Genomic DNA, 11,049 nt, shown 5'->3' with positions numbered 1-11,049 from the left:
GTGGCAACTATGCCACGTGAACGAGTTTCCTCATAGACTAATTTGTTTCTCCCACAGGTAATGTTAGAGTTACATAAAAAAAATAGGATCTTAATGATCACCCTCCTCTCGTGACTCCACAAACTGACAAAAGAACTCAGCTGAGTCACCTCTCCTTTCCTTCTATTTTGTTTTTTAGCTCCCACTAAGGTTTGGTGACTGTCCCATCCTCTTTAATCCTACTGAATTGCAGCTCAACGCTTAGGCTTAAGCTTAAGTTCCCCAAATTTTTTAAAAATCTCATCTCATTATAAAAAAAAAAAAAAAAAAAAGAAATTTTTGAGATACCAATCAAAAAATTTTTAAATTTATGTAGTTGAAAGTTGAAACTTACTTATTACATTTATTATTACATCAATTTTTTGTAGTTTATGTAGTACAATTAGTAGTAATAATAAGTGGTTTAAAAAATCTTAACCCAATTAAAAACCATAGAATTTGTTACCTTCTGTTTGCTGAATATGTGGTGCTCGACTTACCTAACTAAGTTTGGTTTGGTGGAATGGAGGGAACGGAAAGAAAACGAGGGAGAAGAAGACAAAATCATTGTTTGGATAAGGAAAATTGGGGTCGAGGAGAGAAAAAGGAAGATATACATCCTCCTCCTCCTCCTCCTTGCTACCGTTCATTTCCTTTGGGGATAAAGTTTTCCTCTACCCACAAATGGATTAAAACGTGAACTAAAAAGATAGACTCCAACATTAATCTGCTACCAATTGTAGAAGAAAAAAACAACTTAACAACTTGTGGAGAGATCAGGGGAAGAGATAGTTGTTTTTTGTTTTTGTTTTGTTTGTTTGTCTTTTTTTAACCTAACATAACAAACCCTCCCACGAGGCCACGAATACAGATCTTCCTAATAATATGGAGTGTGCTCATTTCTTTTTCAATGTTTTTCATTTTTATACTTATATATGACAAAAGTTGAAGAGAATGGATGTTTCCATAATAGTTGTATAGTTGTTAATAGTTGTGTCTCGATGTAGTTTGGGATAAATTACATTTTTGTTCCTTAAATAATGGGTCAGTACTTTAGCCCTCGTTTGGAATTAGGAAAATAAATGGAATGGAAAAGAATGAAAAATATAGTTTTAAAATATTTTTCTCTTCTCTTTTTTTGGAGTTTTAATAGAAAAGTTCATTTCCCTTATTTGGAAGTTTTAAGTAGGAGGGAATAGAATGAATAGAGAGAATATTCAAAACCTCAAATTTTTATTCCCCCAAATTGGGAGGAATTGAAGGGAATGTAATTAGATTTAATGAATTTTTTACTAAAACTCTCAAAATACCCTTATATATTTAGTCATTTATTTTTAAAATAAGGGTCTAATAGTAATATTATTATAAAATGATTCCATTTATTTTCCTTTATGTTACTCCTAAACAAGTTTAATGATTCCATTTATTTATTTAATGATTCCATTATATTCTTTTATTTTCTATTTCTTTCCCTTATTTAAATATCTATTTCATTCATTTCAATTCTTTTATAATCATTCAATTTCATTCTCTTAAGAACTCCCAAACGAGGTCTTAATTTTAAGAAGTTCTAATTCAATCCTTAAAAAAAACCAAAACAAAACAAAACCGATTTAATCTTTTATCTAATTTTCGTCCATTTCTTGATTATTACGTGACCAACGGGGTACATTGGGTAAACCATTATTTTAGCCAACATTGACACTGGTAAATTGTACTTGTGATCATTTAAGATATGAGGTTAATTCGATTTTGTCCCTTTAAATATTGGGTCAAATTGATGGAGGGCTAAAAAGGAGAATAAGGAACACCGTGTGTGGATAGAGGATTTATTAGATGAGAGATGCTACGTCTATAATATTTTTACAACAAATCACAGGTGGTTAGTTATTATTGGTTCAAATTTGAAACTAACACTAAGATTACTTTTTTGCCCTAACAATAACAACTAGTAACAACCTGCCACTTAGGATTTGTTGTAAAAATATTGTAGATATAGCATTTCTCTTATTAGATTGTGCTGTTAGCATTTTTTGTGTTGAGGGCTAGCATAGTTTTTTTTTTTATGTATCTATCAAAACTTGGATTAGTTGGAGTGTATTTTTAATTTTAGTGAGAGAAAATTCAATTAGATTTCAAATTGTCTATTATAATAATAATAATCATAATAATAATCTATATAATAATAATAATAATAGGTAAAGCAGAGAGAAAATCCAATTAAATTTCAAATTGGAATTCAATTAGAGTCTAATTTTGTGCCATATGTCTCATCTAATCTAAAATTTAGAATTTTTTGTCAAGTGAGTTAATTTAGTGTAAAAATTGAATTTCAATTAGAGTTTAATATTGTGTCATGTGTCCCATCTAATCTAAAATTTTAAACTTTTGTGCTAAATTAGTTAATTTAGTGTAGAAAACGATGAGTCCAATACAATAAAACATAAAAAACATAATCATATAACTAAAAAAAAAATCAAATTTATAAGTCATCTACATATAAATATATATATATATATATATATATATATATTAATAGGTAAAGTTTAGAGAAAATTGAATTAGAATTTGAAATTATAATCCAATTTTGCACCATGTGTCCAAATTTATGCGGGAACTACACAATAATTATCCACTTAAACTTGTGCCAAATGTCTATTTAAGTTTTTTAATTTTTGTGTCAAGTGAGTTAATGAGTGCAAAATACTAAGAATCTAATATTAATGAACTATAAAATAAATAAATAAAACTCACATATACTCAATAAAAATCACCAAATGTTTCTCAAAAAATAAATATAATAAAAATCACCACATGTTCTATCTTAGTAATAATTAGAAAAAAATGATCATAAGTAGTATTAAATTTAGGTAAAAATTTTAATATGTAACTAATCACATTTACTTTAAAAATATAATTTGACTAATTATCTATATTTTATGATAAAATATTGTGTTTAATTTTAAATATATTTATATGTATGCATGAATGCATGTGTTACATGCTTTTAAAAAAATTAATTTGACTAATTATTCATATTTTTATAATAAAAATTTTGTTTAATTTTAAATGCCTCCATGCGTTTGCATGGAGTTACATGCTAGTAATAATAATAGGTGAAACTGAGAGAAACTCAAATTAGAATTCCAATTAGAGTTCTAATTTTGCACCATGTGTCCTAAATTATTTATTCTTAATGAGTTTTATTTCTTAATTTTAGAATCAAATATGAGACCACATCATAAATATTCATCCAAGTGAGTTATTAAGTACTGTAAAGACTCAATTTGTATCGATCCCAAACTCATATTGGGTTTGAACGCTAAAGGCCCAAACAATAAATTTGTAGAGCGTGGATATAAAAGAACTAGATTAACTCCAGAAGAAAAACGATTAAACTTAACGTTTCTAGATGGATTAACACAAATATCACTACCAATTTGTCCTCAAAACAAGCTAAGTTCTTTATTTCATAAGATTTTCTTCTAAGCATCAATTGTTTAGAAGTTCTGAACCCATTTCTCAATGCATTCTTCCATGTTATATACTGCCCTTTTGGTGTTATCTTTACCACACATGTGTAGGTTGGATTAGGGGGATCCCTTCCTGTCTCATTCAACACTTCCTGGAACCTTCAACCAGCAGCCGTAAGGCTGCTTTATCACTGTTCAGGCATCACTTCCATATTAATGCGGCCAGAGAGTTGGTCGAGAGGCAATTAATGCGGAGGCGGCAGTTGTTAAAGATATTTGTGAATCTTTTCTTTCTTACCCTTGGCCCCATGTCCCACCTTTAGTGGTAATGTAGTTTCGAAGTGTGTTTGTGACAATACGGCGTTCAGGTCGTCCTCTGACACATATTGCCGAGAAGGATTTTGTCCTCGGATGAATACTGGATCCATCTCATGTGATATCTACTCCTCTTTTCATTTGGTTCCCCTTATAACCTTATGTGGGCCTCCTCGGATGGTTTAACGTCCTCGGATGGGCCACAGGCCCAGTTAATACGGTTTTAATAATTATTGATTAACTGGCCCCCACAAGTACAAAAACCAAAGAGTTTAGAATAAATTAATCGTAAAAAAAAAAAGTTCTTCACAATAATTAAAAAAATATGACAATTTATATTTTATACCTAATAATATCCTTACAAAATTTTTTAAAGAGTTAATAAAATATAAAAATGACTATCAATAGTAGACAAAAATGGCCAAAAAAAAAAAAAAAATAGCAACATTAGTTGTTAGCAATACTACATTGACTTCCAAAAAATTTGAATCTTTACTTTTGAAAAAATCAAACATTGTAGTTGACTTTCTCATGATCTACAAATAAAAAAAGAATTATATATTGTATGAGTTAACAATAGGTGCAAGTGAATCACTGTTATTTTAATAAATTTGTGTGACAATTTATTATATTATATGATTTATCTTTGTCTTTTGTCTTTATCTTTTTTCTTTTTTTTTTTTGGTCACTCACCTATTTTTGTCTTTGTATCTTTTCCTTTATTTTATATTTTTTTTTTCACTCACCCAGTCCCACTACCGACACTATGATTTTATTATGCATTACTAACAAACACTTTACCATTTTTATTCCTTGAAAGTTGAATCACTTTTCCTATTGCTGTGACTTGTCCCTATTTTATTGCCCAACTACCACATAACAACCATTCAAACACTGATATTCTCTCTCTCTCTCTCTCTCATATAAGAGAGATAGTCACAAACATAGAGTCACAATTCACAAAGACACAAAGACAGTCACAAAGCCCAAAAAAAAAAAAAAAACACAAGCATAGATTCACTAAAACACAAACACCACAAGCATAGATTCTGAGATTTTGAAGGATAGATTAAATACTTGAGTCAGTTGAGTGTGAACTGTGAATTGTGAAGTGTGAAGGCTAAAGCAGATCAAAGCCAGCAGTAGCGTCACAGTGAGATGGGTGTTGTGTGGGTCTACGAGATGGGTCTCGCGTGGTGGCAGTGTCACAGCATGGGCTACAGCAACAAGCTCTCACCTCACATTTTGGCAGCTTTACTCACGGCATGGGTAGCAACAGAGTCTCTCTCCATCTCTCACCTCTCCCTCTTTCTGTCTTGCCTCTTAGCTCTTAGGTTTTTTTTTTTTTTTTTTTTTTTTTTTTTTTTTTTTTTTTTTTTTTTTTGTTTTTTGTTTTCCGTTTGGAGAGTATAGTCTTCGGACTACTGGGTAATGCAGCTTGGGTTTACATATTTGAACTTACCCTTTTTCGAACTTACCCTTTTTCTTTTTCTTTTTCTTTTTTTACATGTGGGCTGGCCGGCTGTGTTTTACAAATTTGGAGGGGGCTCAAGCTAAAAGTAAGGGGGGCCCAAGTCTTTTTTTTTTTTTGGGAAAATTAACCTCCTAAAAAAATTTGGGTCAGGGGTGCCCGAGCCCCCGTCTGTGTCCGTCCCTGAGCCCAAGGAAGGAATAAGATATAGAGAATGAAGACCCAATGACTCATCCATGCCACAAGAGTTAAACAAGCAGCAGAACGTGTAATAGAACCAGACAAACCTGCAGGCAATGGCAAACACATGAACACCAAAAAGGCAATGGACTCATATGAGAGTGAAGCGCACACACAAGGCTTAGGCACCACCTACTTGTACCCAGCTAATATAGTAGAGGTAGGCCATGGGTCAGAAGTTAGAAAGGATGTGGTTTGGCAATAGGGAGAAAAGGGAGCCTATTCTGGGGTTCCCGCTCAAGCTCTTTTGGAGGGAAATATCTTGCTGGGATGACATACCACCCAAAAGAGGCAAACATGAGCTGGAATCATTAGGTGCATGCTATAAGAGTTAGTAAGAGAGAAACCCAACCCTTATCCGGATGAGAGTGCCAAGGGAAGTAAAAAAACAAAACAAAACTACTTTTATCTGGGAATGAAGAGTGGCACAGCCAACATAAGGTAGTGGTGGTGGCTGATTAGCCAGCAGACTAGTGGGTAGTCTAGGAAGGACACCCACAACAAGCCAAAAGTAGTTGAGGGGGTAAAAATGGTAAATCTTATTATGACAGGCAGTATAAAAAAAGGGTCTTAGCTGTGCACAGTAAATGAGGGGGGGGGGGGGGGAGGAAAAAGGAATAGGGAAAATATGGAAAACAGAGAAATAGGGAAAAATAGAGAAGATAAACAAAGAAAATGAGATAACCGAGAGTGAGGAAGAAAAGGGGAGTGATAGGAGTGAAAATCATGCACCAGTAGACTACCCACTTCTCTCACTCTCAATAGCCCACTCTCTAGCAAGTTAAGAATCTGAGATTAAGCCACTTAGGTCTATTCACCAAAGTGAGTAATTTTCATGGTAGGATTCTCCTATGAGGTTACCCACATTGGAGATTGGTTCCCTACTTGGAGTTAAATATGCCAAGCAGCCAAGGTTAGCAGACTAATCCCCTTCCTTCTTTTGTTATGATTGATCAAGGACTAATGCTATTTTCTTGTTGTTAGCTCACTTCTGTCATAATTACATTATTGTATTTTCCTTTCATGAAATTGTTTAAGCATTATTGTCATCAGTAGCAAGTGATTTAGTTAAAACATTTTAGTTATCCTGCTATATTATGTGTATTTTGCTATAACCTTTTTTTGTGACAGTATCTCTTGCCGTGGACACATGACTCCACCAAGATTCCTACCAGGGGCTCTAACTTGCGCAAAAGCTAGCCTAAGGTGAGTGTCAATTAAACCAGTCCTAACTCTCCTACCCCAGAATCATTGGGCCGTAGTATGGCAGGAGCAATCCAGCCCAGTACATAAAAAGGCCCACCATAGTCATTAAGTTAGAAAACCATTTCCTCAATATATATATATATATATATATATATATATATATGAGAAAACCATAGAATCAAAATTTGTAAACTTAAAAAAAAAAAAAAAAAAAAATCACCATTATTATTGTTGTTGTTGTTGTGGTTGGACAAACTAAAATTGAGAATTTCATAGAAAACAATTTAAATGATTTTTTTTTTCATTTGTTTCATATAAATATATTTATTTTATATTTTCAAATAAAAAAAATTATATATATTATTTATAAACTTATAAAGATTTTAATACACATTTAGTTATGCTTATTTGTAAATATATCTCATGCATATGCATATAGTTACAAACTAGTCTATATATATATATATATATATATATTAATAGGTAGAGTTAAAAGAAAATCTAATTAGATTTCAAATTAGATTCTAATTGTAGTCTAATTTTTTGCCACATGTCCTATCTATATATATTTTTCAATTTCTAAGTGAGTTAATGTTGTGTAAAAGATGAAGAGTCTTATGTAAATATATATAAAAAAATTGTAAACTCATGTGTATATTCAAAAAATAAAATAAAATAAACAAATAAAAAAGAAAGAAAGAGTAAAAAACTCATGTATATATCTATGACTTAAATAAGGTACAATTTGAACCTATATATGTGTAATTGTGTTGTTTTTAATTGTACTGTGCATATGCACAGATTATACACTAGTCTATATATATAATAATAAGTGAAATTAAGAGAAATTCAAATTAGAATTCCAAATTAAAGTTCCGATTTTTTGCCATGTGTCCTAAATTATTTATTCTTAAAGAGTTTTATTTCTTAATTTTAAAATCAAATGTGGGCCACATCATAAATATTTATCTAAGTGAGTTATTAAGTAAAATAACCAAAGAGTCTAGAATAAATGAATCGTTAAAAAAAAAGTGTTTCACAATAATTAAAAAAAATTAACAATTTACATTTTACACTTAATAATATTCTACAAAATCTTTTAAAGAGTTAACAAAATACAAAAATGACTATCAATAGTATTTAAATTATGTATATAAGAATTATATTATGCATCTTATTGTATATCTTTAAGTATATCTATGTATATGCATGGGGTTACAAGTTAGTCTATATATATAATAAAAGGTAAAGCAGAGAGAAAATCCAATTAAATTTCAAATTGAAATTCAATTAGAGTCTAGTTTTGCGCCACATGTCTCATCTAACCTAAATTTTAGAATTTTGTGCCAAGAAAGTTAATTTAGTGTAAAAATTGAATTTCAATTAGAGTTTAATATTGCACCACGTGTCTGATTTAATCTAAATTTTTAAAATTTTGTATCAAATTAGTTAATTTAGTATAGAAAACGAGGAGTCCAATATAATAAACCATAAAAACATAATCATATAACTTAAAAAATTCAAATATATAAGTCATCTATCTATATATTAATAGATAAAACTTAGAGAAAGTTAAATTAGAATTTGAAATTATAATCCAATTTTGGACGTGTCTAAATTTATGTGGAGATTACACCATAATTATCTACTTAAGTATGTGCCATGTGTCTACTTAAGTTTTTTAATCCTTGTGTCAAGTGAATTAATGAGTGCAAAATACTAAAAATCTAATACTGATGAATTATAATTAAAAAAAAAAAAACAATTACATATACTCAATAAAAATCACCACATGTTTCTCAAAAAAAAAAAAAAAAAATATCACCACATGTTCTATTTTATTAAAAATTAGAAAAAACAAATTATCATAAGTAGTATTAAATTTAGATAAGAATTTTAATATGTGACTAATTATATTTACTTAAAAAAAATAATTTAAATAATTATCTATATTTTATGATAAAAATTGTATTTAATTTTAAATGTATTTATACGTATGCATGAATGCATGTGTTACATGTTTTTTTTTTTTTTTTAAATTGACTAATTATTTATATTTTTATAATAAAAATTTTGTTTAATTTTAAATGCATCTATGCATTTGCATGAGGTTACATGCTAGTATATATTAATAAGTAAAGCTGAGAGAAAATCTAATTACATTTCAAATTGAAATTCAATTAAAGTCTAATTTTATGCCACGTGTCTCATCTAATCTAAGGTTTTTTAATTTTTGTGTCAAATGAGTTAATTTAGTGTAAAAAACGAGAAGTCTAATATAAATAAACCATAAAAAAACATAATTCTTGAATGATTTTATATTTATTAGCTTTTTTTTTTTTTTTTTTGTATAACTAAAAACAATTCAAATTTATAAGTCATTTATGTAATATACTATGACTATGTAGGGTCTGTCACTAACTAGGTAATATATATATTTGCTTTTTTAAACCAAAGTTTAGAGAAAATTTAATTATAATCAAAATTAGATTTTGCTTTTGTTAGCTTTCCATACAAATTAAATTGTTTAGATATTTGCTTTTATTTTTCTCTAAACTAATGAACATATTTTTTATATTGTTACATGCAAAGATATTGAACGTAACAAACTGTAATTGAACTGAACGATCTCATGCACTTATCTCTATTCAATTTAAGAATTACTATTTGATCAATTTATTATTTTATTTTGTGTTATATTTAGTAGAATTTCACATACAATAATTGTAAATTGATATTGTATATATAGTGTCTAATAGTGATTTTCAAAATTATATATGTAATAGTAATGTAATGAGAAATTTGGCGTAAATGAAAATAGAAAGAAAAAACTATTTTAGTACCTCCAAATGTCCTGATTGAATTATGTCCTATATGTTTAATGACCCAAACTAACATCAATAACACCACTATAATTCACCATTCTCGTGCGTAAGCACGGGTTACATACTAGTTATGAATAGTGATCACTACATATTTTTAATATTGGGTCATTTTGGTGCACATTATAAATAATAGTATGAATTTTTATTAGTGTATATATTTCGTCATAGGCAACCTTTAATGATACAGGCTTACATGTTAAGTACTCACAATAGAGAGGTCCCTACCCTCTACTTGTTAAGATACTAGTTTGGCACATTAAAGCTAGTACATTCTAATACTCTGATCAGTGATGACTCTAGGAATTTTGTCCAAGGTGTTCCTATTCCACTTTAAAAAAATTTCGGGTCATTTCGGTCTATTTCGGGATATTTCAGTAAATACCGGCCGAAATTCAAGATTTGGCCAACATGAAGTTTGTGCTTAAAATAAAAAAAAAAAAAAAAAGTTCTTAAAACCAAAGCAAATTTGCATTTTGTACACCTAAAAGCCTCAAAAGAAAAAAAATGAAAAGAAAAGAAATAAACAAAGGTACCTATACAATAAACTATAAGTTCATTTGACATATTAATAAAATTATTAATTATTGTTGTTTAGTTGTTTCATTAATTTGTTTGTCTTTTATAAACTATAATTTGTTGTATTGTTATTTCATTAATTATTAAACTATTAATTGTTGTTTAGCCTAACATAATTTAATTTGTTTGTCTTTTATAATGTATTGGTTAATTAAATTATTAATTATTGTTTATTAGTGTTGAGGGTCATTTTTGAGAATCCAAGTAGAAAGAAGAAAGCCCAATGACAAGGGTAGCAAAGAATTGGCAAACAGATGGCAAAACCATTAGGCTCAAGCGGTAGGAATAATGGATCACAGGCTCATGAAATGAACAGATGGGCCTTGAAGAGGCAAGTGGGCTTGGAGAAGCCCAGAAAGAGATAAATAGCATACCCATGGGCAGTATATCATGTAGAAATGTGAGAAAGGATCATCGCAGGCCCAAAGTAATGCAAAAAAAGAAAGTAAGGTGTTAATGGCAGGTCCATGAACCCCAAGGATGAGAATAAGGTAATTGGGTTAGGGAAACCCAATGAAGTTAGTAAAAGCCAATGGGAATGGAGAGTTAGTAAAACGGCCTAGGAAGCCCAAAGAAAACAAATGGGCCAAGGATGCCCAAGAGGAAGATAAAAGAGACACAGGAGCTCATAAGTAGAAAAACCAATGGCCATACTAAGCCACTGGAGGAAAGAGTAAACGGCTGGCCTAAAGAGGCCCAGTAGGATTGAGTCATTACAGTAGGAGTGACAGAGTAATATGGCAGAAAATGAGGGTAATCAAGAAATGGGCTGAAAGAAATGTAAGACTCAATATCAAATAAAGCCCAGCTCCTTAGGGGAGAGGGAAATCGAAAAGCAACTCACATAAAAGGTCAAAAGGAACGG

The sequence above is a fragment of the Quercus lobata genome, chromosome 7 (assembly GCF_001633185.2).
Source record: "Quercus lobata isolate SW786 chromosome 7, ValleyOak3.0 Primary Assembly, whole genome shotgun sequence".
In the NCBI taxonomy this organism is placed as follows: domain Eukaryota; kingdom Viridiplantae; phylum Streptophyta; class Magnoliopsida; order Fagales; family Fagaceae; genus Quercus; species Quercus lobata.
Note: the sequence above shows the minus strand (reverse complement) of the source record.